At 37.5% G+C, this 21073-nt stretch overlaps 1 protein-coding gene and 1 long non-coding RNA gene across 8 annotated transcripts in view; one reads left to right on the top strand and one right to left on the bottom strand.

Moving 5' to 3' along the window:
* Nucleotides 1-21073, top strand: part of PPM1L (protein phosphatase, Mg2+/Mn2+ dependent 1L) — a 256846-nt gene that overhangs the window by 116450 nt on the left and 119323 nt on the right. The gene's annotated exons all lie outside the window — the stretch shown is intronic.
* On the bottom strand, nt 393-14339 carry LOC139045264 (uncharacterized). The gene is made up of 3 exons (XR_011503296.1): nt 13929-14339; nt 12514-12614; nt 393-1817 (listed from the first exon to the last, which is right to left on the bottom strand). It is a non-coding gene; the product is annotated as an uncharacterized lncRNA (long non-coding RNA).

Below are 21073 nucleotides of genomic sequence, written 5' to 3'. Positions count from 1 at the left end.
CCTTCTGGGGCTGCTCTCCTACAGCATTTAGGAGAAAGCCTTGTACATTGTAGTTACTCAGTAGTATTTGTTAAGTTGATTCTGGGGGAAGATGCGTTTTTAAGTATTGTTTCTCAATTCCTTCCTTATAAGTTTACTTTGAGCTATTTACTTAGAGTTCAAACAATAGCGTGGGGAAAATATCTTTAATTTCAAGTGCCTTTTAGTATATATTCTTTTAACTGGAATTTGAGAGGTTGGAAAAAGGTGATATTTTAGAGGATTGTAGTTTATTTTATAAGTCAGTTCTGCTGCACATCTTTTTTGAAAGTCCTAATTTTTAGATCTTATTTTCCATTCATATTGTCCTTTTTTCTCTAGTGATCATATTTAAGTATTCAACATTAAGAGCTGAGTCTTGGGCAAGTAACTCCTCAAAAATTCTATTTATTTTTAAAAAGGAAGTTTATTTACTCAGAGCAAACTAATTTTTTGGATAAAAATGGATTGTCTTAAAGATTGATGACATGTTCAAGATGGTAATCAGAGCCTTCCTACCCCCTTCCTACCCCTTTAAAAAGTGAGCATAGGAGCTATTGTGAGAAATGATGCTTCACATTTCATTTTCCACTGCTAGAATGTTTTAAAATGATAAAAATCATTTTTTATAATATTGTAAAAAAGAAAAGATATTTATTGGCTGAGAGCCTTGTGTTTCTGATAGCTTTGCCTGGAGTTATGATGGAAATTTTGACAGAATCATAACTTAAGTTGACATTAATAACAGTCGCTTCATTATGATCTTGTTTGGCCTTATTAGAAAGTCATTTGGAAATTTTAGATAATCAAACGGTTCTGTGACCAAGTAGAAATAGTGCTTTACTTTTTGTGTTTTAATCTTTGCGTGCTTCCACTAAGTGTGGCTTTAGTGTATACCCTGCCTTTACTGTTAACACCTCGTACAGCTATAATGATTACTAGTCTAGTCACAGTGAATGGCTGACATTTCTGTTATTACTGACTTTTGTAAAGATTCATTATCAGATGATGACGGTAATCCTGAAGTCTCTGACTAGGTAGTTCCTCTTTGTTCTTCTTAGTCTTCTGCTGTGACCCCTCCGTGCACCTCTGTGGTGGAGGTGGTCCTTACTGTCTTAAGGCATGTGGAACATGGCAGAGAGAATAAGAGAGCTCAGTGCTAGCATTGGCTCTGACAGCTAATGAGCTTTAAAGCTTTGTGCAAAGGACTTCTCTTCTCCAGACTTCATTTTCTAGATCTGTAATATGTGGGTTGTATTAGGTGATCTCAAAGATGCCTCTGACTCTAAGATTCTATAATTCATAAAGTTCATCTGCCAGAATGGCACTGTGGTAATTAGAAAGACTGACAGCTGGGTGCAGGGAAATGGCAGAGCTGAAAGCTTCAGTCTCCACTATCCCTGGTGAACATTCATGTTTCCATATTTTAATGACAACATTCTTAGCCTCCCACCTCCACCCAGTCCCACACTTAGCAAGAACCTTTCTCTCTCTCAACATTTTACAACTGGATAATTTAATGAAATCCATTAGTACCAACAAAATGGAGTAGCAGTGATATTTTAATATACCTTTAATATCATATCTTGTATTTGAGAAACCAAATGAAAGATTTTTAGCTTTGATTTTAAGGAAGGAAAAAAATCACCCATCTTTATTTGATAAAGGAAAAAAGATCTCCAATAAAGATAATGCCCCAGAATTTTCATTGGTGTCCCACTTGCTCCTCTCTTGGCATGCAGAGCCTCATGTGTTCTTAAGCAGATAATGGAAGGTGACACATTAAATTAAGAGTCATTCTGAAAAATAAAGTAGACAAAATCACTTTACTCTCAAGGATAGTTGCGGAGTAAAAACAAAAATAATAGCTTATTCGTAGCTAATATTTGGAGGTATTCCTTAAGTTCAGAAAGGTCAGAGGGAAATCCGGTAGATGTCAACACTGTTGGTCAGGTGGGGAGACTCATAATGTCTCTGAGGAATTTAATTTACATTAATGAGAAGCGAGGCCTGCCTAGGGCTCTCTCAGAAGTTGCTCTGGAGTCAATTTTAACGAGGTAGCTTCATGAAAAGGATTCCTAACAAATTACTCAGCAAGACAACCTCATACAAGATTGCTTTTTAACTGTGAGCCCTCAGTTACTCTGACCCCTGCTGAAGTCACATACTGGGCCTTCTTGAGCACCTGCCTTGCTAAACTGATAACTGGCTATCATTTCTGGCCCTTATTGGGTTATCAGGGGACCAAGCCAATCCAAATGAGATTCTAACAGTAAAGATACATTCAATTCGGCAGACATTCATGAAGACCTCTAATTGAGGCAATGTGGGAGTGACAACAAGACCTATTTATGAGCACTTACTGTGTGCCAGGCTCCCTACTAAGTGTTTCTTATTCCCAGTTTCTCAATTTTACTTAATTACAGATGAGGAGAAGGAGACTCAGAGATGTTAAGTCACTTGCTGAAGATCACACTGTTAAGTAACTGGCAGAACCAGGATTTGATACCTCTGTTTCACTCCAATATCCATATTCTGCATATTCTTAGGTTTTTCCTTTATTCATTTAACTTACTAATGTTCATAATAGTTTCCCTTCATCTGGTACCAGCTATGTTCCAGATACTGTTTTATTCTGTAAACCTACTAAATAGATGATACTAGTTCCACTTATAAAAGAGAAAGGAGGGGCTAGATGGTTAAAGCAGGTTGCCCCAAGTCGTATAGCTAGAAAATAACAGAGCTGGGATGCTAACGTAGGTCTATCTTACCTTCCAAATCTGTGCCCTTTCCTGTTAGAGAACAGTGACTCTAACAGCGCTGTGCCTGGAGTTGGTAGAAAGGTGGTAAAGCATAGTCCTACACTCTAGTAGTGGGAGGTCCACTGAATTGAGATGGACGTGAACTCAAGTGTCTGTAAAGTCGCACAGAATGATGTAAATGTGAAATAAAGTGATTTTAAAAGGTGCTGGGGAAGTACAGATGTAGGAAAATTAATGCCAGATAAAAGGTCCAGAATGGTTTTGACAAGATGGAGGCATTTAATGAATTGGATGTCAAAATACAAAGAGTGAAAGGAAACACATTTTAGGCTGAGGAACTGGTTTCCCCTTGAGTACAGCTTTGGCCTCATTTCTTAGATTTGAATGCGTAGTGTTTGTGTTATTAATTTCAAATCGTTTGTAACTTGAGCTTTAATTTTCTCATTGGCTCAGGACTTAATTTTTAGTTGTCAGAATCTGTAATTCATTAGATGATTTTTGTTATCAAGTTGTTTTTGTTTGTATTGCCTTTGGGTCAGAGAAGATAACTGAACCATCCTTAGTTTAGGAATTTATTAAGATTTTCTTTGTGGCCTATTACATGATCAATTTTTATAAATGTTCCATGGATATTTGAATTGAATATTCAAATGTGGATGAATTTTCTAAGGAGTCAAAGGCACAAACTTGTTTATTGATCAGGTTTATTAATTGGATTATTCTGATCCTTGCATATTTTTTCTTTGCCTGAGGAGCTAACAAATTCTGAGACAAGAGTCTCCTACTGACATTTTGGATTCATGACATTCTTCTCATGCTTGTTACTTTTTATTTCATGTAATCTAATACTGTGTATTTTGTTGTATAAAAGTTTGTAGTTATTATGCCTTCTTAGATTATACCTCTTATCAATATGAAATATCTTTGATCTATTTGATGTTTTTGCATTGAATTTACTGTAATATGAACATTGTGTAATATAGCTATATTATATATATTAATTTTAGCTATAGGTAATCTGTTTATATACAAGATACATTATTCCCACCCTCTTGTGTCATTTGGTTTTAAGGTTGTCTTTTATATTAACAGCTTTTTACTCAGTCAGATGGTCTTTAAAAAAATTTAACAAATTAACCTTTATTTTGATTGCTCAAATGATAGAGCATTTTATTCTGTGTTTTTGGATATTTTTTTGGTGTGTTTCATTTTAGCCTCATTTTCTTTGTTTGACTTTATTGGTTTCTTAAAAAAATGCATGAAAATTATGTATTCTTTTTCTTTTTTATAATGTTGGCCTTTTAGTCAATACATATATACTTTATCAATATCAAAAATAAAAATATCTGTAACCTCCGAAAAAACAAGAAAACATATTTAGCATGCTTTAATTTATCCTTTCTTCTTCCTCCCTTCCTTCAATTCTTCACATATTTTATAGAAATAATCTGAAATTTTATTTCCACATCACTATCATGTAGGTATATTTTACTGATATGTTTTGTCTCTTTTAAAAACATTTTCTTGACAATTATGTGAACATTTACAGCCATAGTATAATAATACGTATATTTAACTTTGACTTTTACTGGGTTAATTGCCTACAGTCATTTCATGCCTGCTGTAACATCTATTTCTTGAGTTTTTTATTTGGATTAACTTCTCATTTTGTTGGAACGTTTCCTCAAGTAATTATTCCAGAAAGGGTAAATGAGTGCCCAGTATCATTGGTATCACCAGTGACTTCCATATCACTAGGGCTAACAGTCCGTTCTTTGTCTTCATCTTACTTAAGCTCTCTGTAGCAACTGAAAAACTATCACTTTCTCTTGTCTTCGTTTGCCTTCTGAGATGTGACTTTCTTTTGATTCTCCTTTTTGCTCACCGGACACTACTTCTTTGCTAGTTTTTCTTCATCTCCCCAGTCTCTTTATGTTGAAATATCCCGGGGCTTGTTCTTTAACTCTCTTTTCTTCTGTTTACTCTCATTCCTTAGGTGATCTCATCCAGGTTCGTGGCTTTAAATGCTGGCTGTAGAAATCCAGAGTGTACGTCTTTAGCTCAGATCTCTCCGGTGAATGCATCTCTCCTATTGTGTACTTAATATCTCAAACTTAACATGCCCAAACTGAACTCCCAGTTTCCCCACCAAAACCTGAAGTTTCCTGAGTATTACTTATCAAGTGACAAATCCAGCATTCCAGTTGTTCAAGCCAAAAACATTGGCGTTATCTAGTTCATCAAGCAAAATAAAATCTTGAGATTATCAAATTCATTGGGAGGTCTCATAAGCTCTACCTTGCAAAATATATCCAGAATTAGACCGACCGTTTCTTCCTCCCATTCTAGTTACCACCCTCGTCCAAGCTACTACCATCTGTTGCTATTACTGCATAGCCTTCTAGCTGGCTTCTCCACCTCCGCCTTTGGCCCTCTACAGCCCATTCACACAGCAGCCAGCCAGCATCCGTTTCACTATAAGTCCATATCCTTATAATGGCCTATCAGATCTCTACCTGCTCCCAACTCTGAACTCATCGTTTCTTAGGACTCTCCTCCTTACCCACTCTTCTCTAGCCACATTGATCTCCATGTTGTTCCTCCATAGCAACAAGTATTTATTTCAAGGCCTTTGCACTTGCCCTTTCTTCCGTCTCAATGCTTTCCCCCAGGTTTCAACATGACTCCCTCCTTCACTTCCTTCAGGACTCTGCTCATAGATCACCTTTTCTCCACTGTTTGGAACTCACCTCATGTGTTGTAGTTCCTCCATACATGTTTATTGATGTCTGTGCATAGTTGAAAAATGTTTTTTTTTATCAAGACTGGGTGTAAAATTTTATGTCCTAATCTTTTTTTCTTAGAATTCTGATCAGACCAATTTTTAAGAATCTTTTGGGGAAAACTGTTGACTTTACTTCATAAGATGTGAAGTCACTTCTGTGCTTCTTTTGGGTAGCAGACAACTTTGATTAATCTGGGTCGGGTTTTTTTTTTTTTAAACTTCTGGTCTGTTGGTGATGAGCAATTTAAGACTTGCACAACTTCAAATAGTAAAGCCTTCAAATACTTCTTCTTCTTCTTTTTTTGGTGAGGACACTTGGCCCTGAGCTAACATCTTTGCCAATCTTCCTTTGCACTTTGCACGTGGGACGCCACCTCAGCATGGCTTGATGAGCAGTGTGTAGGTCCATGCCCAGGATCCGCACCTGCCAGCCCTGGGCCACCTCCAAAGCAGAGCCCTCAAACTTAACCATTATGCAACCGGGCCACCCCCCAACCTGTTTTTGGATAAGTTTGATCTTATTTGTTCATATCTTCCAAAAAATTCTTTAAAATTTCCAATGTATGGATGGCTTCCCGAGTTTTTGATGCCATAGTTCTTCTTATAATTATTGTTTGTTATTTTTGTCATGTTCATAGGATTTTTTAGAAGGATGGGAGGTAAATGTGTGAGATCAATTCTGAATCTTTAAAATAGAAATATATAAAATGTGTTTGGATTTAGTCAATTAGAACCATATCTATCCATTGGAAAAATTAAGCATTTCTCAGAGTGTTTGTTTTAATTTAATTTATTAAGTCCTATAACAATGCTCAGTGGTGCATTTGGATTTTCAGAACCTTTTGCAATAACTCTACAGCCCTGGAATTTGGAAACCATTGCTACAAATATATAGCAGAAACATAATTGTTAGGAATGGTGTCTCTCATATTGGTTATCTCTAGAAAATGGAGTAAGATTCATTTTCATCTAGAGGAACCCAGTCTTCTTGTTTCACATTCAAAAACTATTTTCGGTCATTCCCTGGTAGTATCTTAGAAAATTCAGGGTAAGGAACACAGATGCAGGAGAAAGAAAGGGCAGACACCTCTTTAGAGACGTTATACAGGTAACGTTTTTTTTTATTTTCTGATGACTGTAGAGAAACGGTTGACAAGAGAGCTTGAAAGGTACTGTTCTAGCATAGTATGTGAACTATACCTATTTATGACACCTATTTTACTTTTCCATTTTTGTTGTTATTGTCAAAAGAAAGCCAGAGTTCTCCATCGGCTAGATATCTGAGACAGTTCACCCTCAAACAGTTCTATGATGCTAAATATTTAAGTAACTTTTTGTGTGTTTTGTGATCCTTCTGAATATGGAATTAGCATGTCCTAAAAATGAATTTTGGAAAGAGACAGCTTTTTTCCAAAAAGCCTTGTTTATTTACTTTTTTATACGTTTAGTTTTTCTTTCAACATTTTTACATTCAACCATCAGATGCAGAAGACGTTTTTGCATCTGTGTGGTTAAGCTTGAGTTGCATCTGCTGTGTTGGTTGTGGATGCCGGTTCCTCCTCTGCCTCTCATATATACACCACTAAGGCATTCCCCTCGCTGGACTAACACTGAATATCATAGTCTGCAAAGTTACACAATTGAAAGGCTTTAGATAACATTTCAGTCACTCTGAAAAGAGAGAGAGCATGAGAGGAAAGGCATGAATTCTGGAATCATACAAACTGGAGTTTGGACCCAGTCCTGCTACCTGTGAACTCACTTGTGGAACATTGGGCAAATTAATTAATCACTCTAAGCCTCACTTACGTATCTGTAAAAAGATGGATAATACCACCCACCTTGTTAGATTGTTGTGAAGACTAGAGCTAATGTATATGAAATTCATTGCCAAAGATTAAGTATGGAATATTAGGTGTGTCAGTTAGGCCTCTCCAGAGAAACTGAATCAATAGGATGTGTGTGTGTGTGTGTATGTATATTAAGAGATTAATTTTAAGGAATTGGCTCATGTGATTGTGGGGGCTGGCAAGTCCAAAATCTGTAGAGCAGGCCAGCAGGCTGGAAATTCAAACAGGATTTTTGTGTTACAGTCCTTAGGAAGAAGTCTTTCTTCTCTGGAAAAGTTGTCTATGCTCTTTAGCCTTCAACTGATTGGATGAGGACCACCCACATTATTGAGAGTAATTTCTTTTACTTACAGTCAACTGATTATATATGATGTATAACTGATTAAATTGATGTTTAATCACATATACAAAATACTTTCACAGCAACATCTAGACTAGGGTTTGACCAAACAACTGGACACCATAGCTTAGCCAAGTTTACACATAAAATTTAGCCATCATAGTAGATATTTAATAAATGATAGCTATTATGTTTAAGGATGATATTTTCTATTACTGATTTTTTATTCAGTAAACATTTAGTAGGATCTACTATATATCAGGCATTTTTTTCATTCATTTTTTATGCAGTAAACATTTAATAGGGTCTACCATATATCAGGCATATATTAGGGGTGTGTGGGAGGGATAAAGCTGGATAAGATATGTCACTTGTTCTCTAAGAGTTTATGTTCTAATGAGAAAGACAGCAAGTCAAAGGAAAATTATAATATACTAGGAATTATGGATAGATGTATGACACTATAAATACGTATGTGTGCTATTGGTATATGTTTATATTTATATCTATACCTGTATTATCTTTACCAAATTCTACCCATGTATCCATCCATTCATCTAATCAGTGGGACTTTGTTTCCGTCTTTGCCATGAGTTGAAGTAGAAGAGAAAAACTGTCTTGGATGAACCTACTCTGGATAAGCATAGGTGGATATCAATGGAGGAATGAATCCCTACCATGGTTATAGTGGGTCAGGCAGCTATGTTATTTAAAAAGGTGTTGCAAAGACCCTTTTCAGAAGCAATGCATGAGTAAAATACTCTTCCTCTGTGGACCAAGGCTGAAGTTGTACTCTCCATGTGTTTTGTATTGTTCATCTAGATAATGTGTACTGTTAAATTATGGTCCATCCATGTGATAAAATATGAGGTTATTAAGTCTTTCTTTCTTTTTTTTTTTTTAAAAGATTTTATTTTTCCTTTTTCTCCCAAAGTCCCCCGGTACATAGTTGTGTATTTTTAGTTGTGGCATATGGGACGCCACCTCAGCATGGCCTGATGAGTGGTGCCATGTCCACGCCCAGGATTCGAACCGGTGAAACCCCAGGCCACCAAAGTGGAGTGCGTAAACTTAACCACTCAGCCATGGGGCAGGCCCCTATTAAGTCTTTCTAAAAGAATATTTGACATTCTTAGAATTTCTAAGTAGGGGAAATTGATATAAATTTTTAGTATAGTCTTTATATGAGTTAGAAATGACTAGAAGAGAGTACACCAAAAAGTTCACAGTAGCTATTTTCAGGTAAGGGGATTATAGTTGGTTTTGATTGACTCCTTTATGTGTTTCTGTATTTCTTAAATTTTCTAACGTGAATGTCTATTACTCTTTTTCCTTTTTTTAAATTGTAATAAAAATCCCTTGTATGCATTGATTCACTTCTCTCTGCTTTCAGGATTTGCTTTTTGTTTTTTGAAAGTTTGATTATAGTGTGAGTGGACTCTTTGAGTTCATCTTGCTTGATGAACTCATTGGGATTCTCAGATGTTTATATTCATGTCTTTCATCAAATTTGGGAAGTTTCCAGCCGTTATTTGTTCAAATATTCTCTCTTCTCCTTCTGGGACTCCCATGATACATATGTTGGTTTGTTTAACGGTGTCCCACAAATTCCTTAGACTCTTGTTCACTTTTCTTCACTCTTTTTTGTTTGTCTTCCTCACTCTCAATAATTTCCATTGTTCTATCTAAGTTCACTAATTCTTCTGCCTGCTCAAATCTGCCTTTGAATACCTCTAGTGCATTTTTCATTTCAATTATTGTACTTTTTAGCTCCCAAATTTCTTTCTCATTTCTTTTTAGGGTTTCTATCTCTTTATTGATATTTCCATTTTGTTCACATGTCGCTTTCTTGACCTTCTCCACATCTTCCTTTAGTTCTTTGGGCATCTTTCAGACAACTGTTTTAAAGTCTTTGTCTAGCAGATTTTCAGGGACAGTTTCTGTCAATTTATTTTTTTCTTTTGAATGGCCATACTTTCCTGTTTTTTGTATGCCTTGTGATTTTTTTGTTGAACACGGGACACTTGAATCTAGTAATGTGGTAACTTGATATCAGATTTCCCCCCTTCCTCAGGGTTTGCCATTTTTTGTTGTTGGTTTTGTTTATGTTTTTGTTGTAGGCCAACTCTGTGCCAGGGATCAGCCTAACATGTAAACTTAATGTCTTCTCAGGTCTTTTCTGAGCCTTTCCCTGGGCATGTGAAGTCACTTCCTAATTTTCCTTGTGTATACAGTTGTTTTTGAATGTTCTGGTCTTTAATGTGTGGCTTCAAAACGGGGAAAAGTGAAAAATGAAGAAGGAAAAAAGGGCGCTAGCTTTTTTTTTTTCGAGGAAGATTAGCTTGAGCTAACATCTGTGGTCAGTCCTCCTCTTTTTGCTGACAAGGACTGGCCCTGAGCCATCCATGCCCATCTTCCTCTACTTTATATGTGGGATGCCTACCACAGCATGGCTTGCCAAGTGGTGCCATGTCCACACCTGGGATCCAAACCGGCAAAACCCCGGCTGCCAAGGCAGAATGTGTGCACCCAACCACTGAACCACTAGGCCGGCCCCAGGCACTGGCTTTTTAAATCTCCTGAAAGTCACTTCAGCTAGAGAGGGAGGGGCTTGGAACAGTGGCGGGAGGTGCAATAACAATGGCTGCCTGCCTTTTTGTCTGCACCTCTGTGATTAGAAGCAGCAGTCAGTGACTGGTCCACAGATTCCCATTATTTGGAGGACAGTGTTTTTTTTGCCTATCCTAGCTCCCACAAGCTGTGTTCAGACTGTTCCAGGAACAAGTGCACAACTACCTGCTATGTGGTGGAGGTAGGGGATGGGCAGGTGCTACTGTGTTAACAGCTAAAATTGATTGTCCAAGTCTTTCCCTGGAAGTAGGAAGCCTCCAACACAGTTCAGAATTCCAAAATAGTTATAGCAGACAGATTCTGCCAGTGTAATTGTTGTTTTAGTGGGGAGACAGATTCTTGGTGCTCCCTACTCTGCCATCTTCCCAGAGTCATCTCCTATTACTTTTATATCAGAAAATATATATATATAATTGAAGGGGAGCAGTTAAGTTTCTTTGATATAATAATATATGCTTAAGCAAAATACACAAGTTTGTATAAAATACAGTCATGCGTTGCCTAAGTATGGGGATATGTTCTGAGAAATGCATTGTTAGGCAATTTTGTCATTGTGCGAACATCATAGAGTGCACTTACAAACCTAGATGGTATAGCCTACTATACACCTAAGCTGTATGGTGGTACTAATCTTATGGGACCACCATCACATATGCACTCCATAGTTGCATGAAATGTCATTATACAGTGTATAACTGTAATGTGAAAGCTACCTGTATTTACAAAATGTCTTGGTATTTACTTTAAGTACTGCAGCATTTGGCATTACTAAATTCAGAAAAGGAAAGACAGGCACCATATACAAATTTTTGTGAGCTTTTTGAATTGACAGTAATGAGTGGAAGAGAGGCTGCCTACCAAAAAGTAATCAACTTTATTAAGAAACTTATTACTTAGAGTTTGTGGGAAACCTGCATAATGAAAGGATCCATCTTTCACTTTATAATGAAATGAAATTGAGGGTGTTATAAAATTTTCTTGTGAATGAATGAAAGCCAGAGAGAGAAAACTGGGTATTGCGTGGGTGGATAAGAATCTGTTTGATTGCTGGTTATCTACCCGAACCCTTCCAGGTCTGGAGACAGTGTGGATGGTGGATGTGGTGTACCATCCAGCATTCTAAAACAATGTTGTCAAAATGTAGTGCCCTCATTAGCTCCATCAGCACCAACATTAGCATCACCAGGGAACTTGTGAGAAAGGCAAATTCTATTCAGGGAGAGAGTCTTCTGCATTTAAGAAGTTCTCCAGGTGATTCTGTTGCACGCTAAAATTTGAGAACCATTCTTCTATAGGAAGGGGTCTTTAACTTGTTAAAGTTTAATATCTATGCTATTTTTCTCTGTTTGTTGCTCTGTTTGAAAGTTTTTCCTATATATGTATTATACGAAGGGGATATTTCATATCTTTTTACTTTATCGAACTGCTCTTTGCAACATCTGGCTGAGGTTGCCAGGAATCTGAGGGATAAAACTTAAATAAATATTCAAAGGCTATGGAGGCAGTGTCAGAAATAGGATCAGATCTTCAAATTCTGGGTTCAGAACTCTATCCACAGGAACAGTATGTGCTCAGATTTTCCTCTCAACAGACAAATTGTAAAAACTAATCATGGAAGATTTTCGGTTTTTTTTTCTGTTTTTCTTTTATTTATTCAAAAGTTAATTGATATTAATTAATTAAAAATCATTAATTAGTTAAAAATTGTTTTGCTATCTGTATTGTCACACCCCGTCGCTTATTCTTAGTCCTAGGTACCCTGCACTGGAAAGAAAACCATTTTGGGGCCTTAGGATGAGTCTAGGGAACCAAGACCCTCTAGCTGTTACTTTTTTTTTAAAGATTGGCACCTGAGCTAACAACTGTTGCCAATCTTTTTTTTTTCTGCTTTTGTTTCTTTCCTCCCCAAATCCCCCCAGCACATAGCCGTATATTTTTAGTTGTGGGTCCTTCTAGTTGCAGCATGTGGGACGCCGCCTCAACGTGGCCTAATGAGCGGTGCCATGTCCACGCCCAGGATCCGAACCAGCGAAACCCTGGGCTGCTGAAGCGGAGTGTGCAGACTTAACCACTCGGCCACAGTGCCGGCCCCCGTAGCTGTTACTTTTTAACTGAGCCCTGTCTTACCTTCAAAGGGGAAGACAAATCAAGATCAGTGCTTTAAGATGTTTACTTGATCTCATATTTATTTTCTATCTTCTTTTGAAGTTATGTTTATTTTCCAGTAGCTGTGGTGAAGTAAAAGTCAACAAAAAAATCAAGAACATGGTGTTGGAGGACAAACATCAGTTGAGATTAGAGCAGCGTAACGTGTGAATAAAATATACTCAAACTCATGCCACGTAGAGCACATAGGTCGAGCAGCGGACACTCAGTGTGTTCCATGAGTAATATGAGTGGAAGACTCATCAGCTAAAGCAGTTTACCAGCCAAATGAATCCTTTTTCTTGCACAAAATAGATACAGAGTATATACCATATAAGAGCAAGGTTTTCTTAGATTAATATTCGCTAGAAGAACAGGTTTGTTATTTTTAATACTCATTTCATTGTCATTGAGTTATATTTTCTAAAGTTGAAGTGGTTCTGTGTTTGGAGATTAAATTACTCTTTGATGGACAGAAGCTAAGTAAGATAAACATGCTTTTATGTTCTTTCTTATCACAATACCTTTTAAAATAATTTATTTTTAATTAACTCTCTTGTATGGCATAAAAGTTCTTGTCCTGAACATATTAGCAGAATTTGATCCTAGGCATTTTCATCTCTTTTTCTCTCCCTTCCTTTTTAAGTCTACCTTTTAAACTTAAAAAAAAAATTGATAAGAAGAGAGTATGTGATTTTTATAGCAGAATAAAATCCCGGATAACCTTTGACTTTTTCTGAAGTAGGCAGATGATCTCAGTTTTAAACAGGTTTTCTATTTCCATGTGAGCACAGGCAACTATCCGTACTTTGGAAGCCTGTCCTAGACCCTGAAGCCAGAATCGACACAATTCCTTGGACAAGGTTTGGTTTGGAGAGTCATGTGGATTCGCACAAGGAGCTAATGAGGCAAGGGTGTTGTCCTTTGCTTCCCGTTCTTCTGTTCTGTAGATAAGGCCCGGGGCTTGGAGGTATGGAGACCGTGTGGATAGTGGACCCTAACTAGACATTTAATACATTTTTACTCCAGTAACAACATCATCATCATCAACAACGATAACAACACTTATTTAGACCTTACAATGTGCTAGACACTGTACTAGGTGATTTATATATATTGTCTAATTTATTGTCACAGCTATCCTATTACAAATGGGATATTATTGTCTCCATTTTAAAAGAGAAAACAGAAACTCAGAGAGGTTAGCAACTTCCCCTTTGTCACGATTAGAAAGTGGCAGCACTGGGATTTGAACCCAGATTTATTGGACTTCAGAGCCTAAGTTCTTAAGTATTAGGCTGTAACACTTCACAAGAGATGTATTATAGTACCAGAAAAAAAGAATTCAAAACATGATATAGTGCAAAATAGAGACATAATCCAGAGCTGAAAATTACCTTGGAGAGATCACTGTCTGGAATAATATGCTTGTATTTCTGAAAAGAGAAAGCTGAGGCCTAGAAAAGTCATGGGACTTGTTCTTGTTCACACAGCTAGTGTAGGGTAGAGCTGATCCCAGAGCCCAGGTCTCTTGACTTGTAGAGTGGTGCTGTTTCCATCTCCCCTTGATGTGTCTATCCTCCACGATAGGGGAGTATTTATTATAGTCCCAGTGTAGAAGAGGAACAGATGGGAAGAGTGTGACCTTGGCCTATTGTGTTGGGAAGTTGGGTCAATGAGCCAAATTCTTACTGACCTTGTCTTTTGAAAGTATCAGTGCTGCATTGCTGTCAGCTGCTGTTGTAACTAAATCTTTTTCACCCTGTTCAGCTGTGGTGGTTTATTGTCATATGCACATGATGGCATAGGAGTGGAAAGAGAGAGAGAAGACAGAGGGAGGGAGGGAGGGGGGGAGAGAAAAAGAGATTGAGAGAGAGAGAATATAACATCTTTCATGTTATGAGTGATTCCCCTGTGCTCTTCCTGGAGTGAGACTGTGATGTGAGATGTGAACCTGCTGTTCCTCAGTCATCTCGTGCCTCTCATATTATGAACCTCTTGCCATGATGGGTGTGATTTTGATGTTGAAAGATATGTGATTTTGTACAGCATGCTCCAGCTTCTTCATCTCATTCACAGTAGAAAAGTAAAGGTCTGTTCCAGTCCTGAAGGAAGGACTGGCTGAGTTGGACTCCCTGAGAGATGTTACAATTTATGTTTCCATGATTCTTTCTAAGGGATCTTAAGGGTAGTTTTGACTGTGTGATTTGCTAACCTAACCTCATAGAAGGTTACTCTACTGAATTTCTTTTTGTGTTTTCCCTACCAGTTCTAATATATAACAATGTCTTTTTGAATACATGTTCTTTCCATTGTGGCCCTACTTTGATACCACTCACCAATTATAAAGAGCATGTTCTGCTAATTGGTCATTCTCAATCTCATTACGCCACAAATTGAATCCTGTTCACCTTGGAACATTACGTTCTTACAGGTTGACACTGGTTCATTAATAAGTGTGGAATATTGACCTTCCAATCACTTGAATGCCCAGGTAATAGTTCCGAGAACTATATCTTATTTTCCTAGTTTTTTACTGACTCTTCTCCCTCTTCCCATCATTGAAATTAAGCCTCCAGATCAGTAACTTCTAGGATTATTTTCTTTTGATAGTCGTAATAAAAATCATCGTAATTTTTGTACATTATAGATATTTTGTTTTAAACGATTAGGACAAGTGGTCATCAAGAGACTTAGGCAATTTATTTTAGTACCCTAAGAGCAAGTCGTCACATCTACAGATTGAAATCTATAAAGCTTTTTAGATTATCTTTCATTAATTCTGTTTCTTCCTCAGTCCTTGTTCCCTTTAAGAACACTTTTGTGTTCTTAAAATTCTAGTATTGGTTAACCCTATTCCCATTTGCTTTTTGTTGAGAAAAGTAGAACTAAAGAAAACATATTTTAAAACCTTTAAAAAGTATCACATTATTTGTAACACAATTTTTTCTTTTCATTTGGGTGCTTTACATTTTAATTTCTCATGTAAGCCTTTTAAAATCTTAGCTCTAGTTTTCCTTTATTAATCAGTCTTAGCCTCCCATTTCTCTGTTGTTTCCTTTTAGGCTTCTATTCATCGAACAATTCCTAATTTTAGCTCAATTTCTTTCTATTTCCTGACCCTTCCCAGCATTAAATTTTTTTTTTAAGCAAAAACCACATGTTCTGATGTTTTAAAATGTTATGTCCTTCACTTAGTGCTATTAGTTTCTGCAGATTGTATTTCTATGGGAATATTAATTTAAGAAAAAAACCCTGCAATGTCGGTGATATATGGTCTATTAGTTATTTATTGCTACATAACAAACTACCATAAAAGTTTACGGTTTTAAAACAACTACTTATTTTGTCATAGTTCTGCTGGAGTAGGGCTCAGTTTACCTGGATGCTTCTGACCCAAGATACCTCATGAGGCTGCAGTCAGGGTGTTTGTTGGAGTAGCAAGGTCTGGCAGTAGTGCCTCTTTATTCAGAGAATAGCATGGAGTAGCATGGGGACAGGACCCAAGGGCAGTGAAGAGCTGCAGCATGGGGACAGGACCTATGGGCAGTCAGAGCTGCAGGCATGGGGACAGGACCCATGGGCAGTCAGAGCTGCAGGCATGGGGACAGGACCCATGGGCAGTGAAGAGCTGCAGGCATGGGGACAGGACCCATGGGTAGTGAAGAGCTGCAGGCATGGGGACAGGACCCATGGACAGTCAGAGCTGCAGGCATGGGGACAGGACCCATGGACAGTAAGAGTTGCAATGTGTTCAGGGTAGGGCTAAATTTAAGGCAGAGGTATGTGAATTATCTCTTTATAAGACAAAGGAAAGATTATGTAAAAATGTCATTAAAATGGTATCAGTGCAGGTGGGATCTTGTTATTGGGTGGTCCTATAACTTTAGATAAGAATCAGATCAGATCAGGTCAGGACATCCTATGCTTCCTGGAGGATGATATGGATCGGTATATATGGCAGGACGCCTTGGGCTTCTCTCCCTGGGGCAGCTTTGATCCTCATCATGACCTAAAAGTTCCTTTTACTGTAGATGTTTGACCTTAAAATGACTTAAAAAGAAGAAATATAGATCCTTGTTACATTTGGAACAATATGAAATGGATTCTATGTTGTTTATACAAACAAATAATTTTTGTCGGATAGTTTTGTTACCGCCCAAGTGGGCTCTTCTACTTGCCGCAAGACATGCTAATAGTCAGGAGGCAAGGTGGTAGGAGAGAAAGGACTTTATTGCAACTTGCTAGCAAGAGGGAAGATGGCCGACTCATGTCCAAAAGCACCGTCTCACAGAAGAAAGACAATAGGCCAGTTATATATGAGGCCAGTCTCCAGGTGGGGGAGGTGGCTGGTCTCCGGGTGGGGCAGACATCTGGTCCCAGTTCCTGATAGTCCTTTGTTTTACTGGATGTGCATCAGAGAATGGACAACTGCCCTATACCCTTAACTTTCAATTGTCATTGCTGATGGCTATCAACATAGGCTCTCTGGCCAGGGGTCATCACATTCCTAAGGAACTCAGAAGAACCAAAGTTATCTTAAAGCAGCTTAGAGGGGCCCCAAAATCTACAGAGCATGTCTGGGCTAGTTAGTCAGAGGTCGTTTAAAGTTAGAATATGGTTTCTTTTCTACAATATGGCTTCCCTTATGTCAACCTTGTGTTGAACTGGTATCAGTTGTTTATTAGTTTCCTTAAGCCCTGTTTTATAAATACCTATAAACCTGGAGAAGAAAGCCTACTTGACAGAATTTGAGATTCTGTGTAATCTACTTATCGCTACTTTCCTTTTTTAAAAGCATATCTTATATTTAGAAACAGTGATCATAACACAGAAGCAAAGAGGATTGATGAAATCTATTCAGCAAATATTTGTGGAGGCCTGTCTACTTAATGTGAATGTGCAGAGATAAATAGTGTAGGAATATCAAATCATCTCAAAAAAATCTTTGGTGATTACCAAAACAGTATCCTTGCTCTTAAGCAGTTACCACCAAGTAGGGCCGTTCAATGCATAAACAACCAACTATGATGATGGGCAGAGTCCCATACATACTCTGTTAGAGGTACAGGCTCTCTGCACTCCTTTAGAAGAGTACAGAGTGAGCACAAAGGGACCAGTATTTGAACTGAGCCTTGAATAGTGAGTACATTGCAGTAGAGGAGAGGGGGATTCATTTTGGGTTCTGGGAATGGCATGAATAAGGCACAGCTGAATAAAAATAGAAAAGTGAAGGTGAGTGAACTCCTGTATGTACAAGCAATGACCATCATGAAGGGTGCTCGGAAACATTTGACAGACGATTAGGCCAACAAAAGAGAATAGTAGGGCTGGCTTGTCAAGGTCCTTGAATACTTGGCTAAGAACTTTACATGTTCCATATAGCCTCTGAGGATTTTTTTGAAAAGGGGAGATCAATAGTGGTAAAGTAAGGGATAAGCTGGAGATCACAGAGGCTGTTAGCAGTAGTGCAGAAGGAATGAGGAGGGATTTTCATGAAGGCCGTGGCATGGGAAACCACAGACATGAGACATCATAGATGTTGGGGGGCGGGGTTCTTGATTTTCATTTGAGATGATTGGTAGAAGGTGTTGCTGTTACCTGACAGGCAATAGAAGAGAAAAAGCTAACCCTAGAAGAAAGTTAACAAGTTCAATTTCAGACTTGCTGAAATTGTACATTATGTCCTCTTCCGTGCCTGGCTTGTTTTTGCTCAGCATGTGTCTGAGGTTCTTCCGCATTGTTGTGTATGTCAGTAGTTCATTCCTTCTCATTTCTGAGTAGTATGTATCCCTTCAGCTATTGATGGATATTTAGTTACCAATTTTTGACTCCCATTAAGAAAGCTGCTATGAACATTCATTTACGAATCTTTGATTGAAAATGTGTTCGTTTTCCTTGGTTGAATACTTAGGAGTAGAATGGCTAGGTCATATATTAAGTATATGTTCATCTTTATAAGAAACTGACAAACTGCTTTCTAAAGTAGTTGACCATCTTTCATTCCCACCAGCAGTGTTTGAAAGTTCAAGTTCCTCTACATCTTTGCCAACACTTGGCATGGTGATTCTTTTTAATTTAGCTATTTTAGTAGGTCTGTAGGGGTGTATCATTGTAGTTTCAATTTGCGTTTCCCTGATGACTAATAATGTGCCTGTTGGCCATTCGTATTATCTTCTTTTGTGAAGCGTCTGTTCAAGTCTTTGGTCAATTTTTTATTGTGCGTTTGCCTTCTTATTATTGAGTTCTAAGAGTTCTTAATATATTCTGGATATAAATTCTTTACCAGGTATATTGCTGTGAATATTCAACCTATTTCTGGCCACTAGAAATTACTGAAAATCTTGCTACAGAGTGGTTTTAATGCATAATTGAAATAAAAATAATGGTCTAGATGCTAAAATATAACACATCTGCTGTGATGTAGCTCATTTGAGTATAATAGAAAAATACAGATTAAAAATACTCTTTTTGTCGTCTTCAACTTTCATGATCTCAGATTTCAACCAAGATGCCTGCCTACATATCTCTCTTATGAGTACTCTCCAAAATTCACCTTTTTAAAAAATAAATATATTTTTTAGACAACTGCCGGATGAGTGCCAGTTTTATATTCCAGGATTTTTTTTTTTTTTTTGGCGGCACCTTTGGGAAACATATGCTTCCAACTTTAGCAACTGCTTTTTGCTCCATGTGCTTTTTTGTTTGACTTCTAGGTATGAAAAAGGCATTTGGACAGAATATGTGTGTGATTAAGATCATAGACCTTATTGGTAGAGTCAGGCTTTCCAAATAAGAGTGAAAAGAGAACCTGACCACCACCAATTTTAAAAAAGTGACTTAGAAACATATGGCACCAAACCCTTTTCTGACAGTGACTTTAATTTTTAAGCTGTAGGAACACTTGCTCGTCAGTTGTTTTGTGCCATCTCTGTGCATTGTTCTAAGATTAACTTCATGTGAGAGAACACAGACACTTCTCTCAAGAGCTTAGAGAACAGGTGCTGAAGATGAGAAAGGGAATTATGATTCTTGATTGCTTCTAATGCCATTCATTTCTGTTCCTCTAAGACTCTATATCGTCTGCTCTCGTTGACATAGAGGCTTATATGACAGTATCTGGTTCAGCGATATTGAGTAGGCATTCTGCAAATGCATTAGTGGGACAAATTTGATCTCACAATCCCACTAATGCTTAAAAGTATTAAGGAAATCTCCCAATCTACTGGCATTATAAACAGCCTGTTCTAGCTAGATTCATCTAAACTTACATTGTTATGTAACCTATAGAGTGACAGGTCAGTGAAAGTGTTTCTACTTTTAGAAATTGTTGACCTTTCTAGAACTTGTGTTTCTGGCCTTGATGACTTTGATTATACCTAGTCAACGGACAGTAAGCAAAGCGATCATCAATGTTTTTTTTGTTCTTTATAATAAAATTCTAGATAGATTCCAAACCAAAATGATTAAATAAAAGTTGTTATGCATCGAGATTTAAGCTCTTGACCATCAGGAGAACTTTCTCCTGTCCCTGTCCTGGTGTTTCTGTGCCCTGTCTCTGGTGCCCTGCACACACACATGTACACCCTGACTCCTCACCCAGGTCCCACCTGCTAAAGGCATTTCCGCTAGGAAAATTGCGTTAACTGCTCCTCCTGCGAGGGCCCTTTGCTTGTACTCTCATGACATTCAGAACCCTGTATGATAATTGCCTGTTTACTTGCTCATGTTTCCCACCAGACCAAAAACTGTTCACTGATGTATATGCCTGGCGCTTAGCACAGCAGTACCAGGCACATAGTAGATGCCTAATAAATAGTTCTTGAGTAAGTGAATGGCTGAATAAATGTGAGTGAATCCAGAAAACTTCTGGGTAGCCAAGATTTGTCTGTACAGTACTTTGGAAAAGCAGCATGCCCAAAGCTTTTGAAAATTTGTGTTCTAATCTGTTTGGAAATTTTTATTACAAAGTATCACAGTGGATAAGAATTCAGAGTAGGATCAGGGATATCTTTCAGATGTGAAAAACAAAACTGAGTCTAAAAAGTGGTGCTATGCATAATTAATATAATAGAGAAGTTGCGGATTACAACTGTATCTTTCCTTAAGAATTCTTGTTTGATATTAAAATATCCACATCAAATTGCAAAATTGGGTAAACTATATTCCTATAATTTAAAAAATTATTTTGGAAAGTGATGCTTTAAGAACTATTAAGAATTCATCATTGACTTGGCCAAAAGAGAACAATAAGAAACATGTTATTTCATGGTTCTTGTAACTAATAAAATGCTCTTATATGGAATAATTTGAATCCAGAAAAGGGAAAAAGCTTATTGCTGACAAGTTTGCTAATAATCAAAATTAGATGGTGGTAGATAACATTAGCAATAGCAGTAAATTTCAAAATGCCGTGTTCAAGTCATTAGACTTAGAAACACAATGATACATACAAATGAGGAGGAGACTGGGTTTAAAGTACAGTGCCAGGAATAACACAGAGATTACAGAGAAGGGTTATTAAACCCTGGATGGTTAATGA

The sequence above is a fragment of the Equus asinus genome, chromosome 5 (genome assembly GCF_041296235.1).
Source record: "Equus asinus isolate D_3611 breed Donkey chromosome 5, EquAss-T2T_v2, whole genome shotgun sequence".
Lineage (NCBI taxonomy): Eukaryota > Metazoa > Chordata > Mammalia > Perissodactyla > Equidae > Equus > Equus asinus.
The sequence above is the reverse complement of the archived record's forward strand: the minus strand, read 5'-3'. Positions and strand labels throughout refer to the sequence as shown.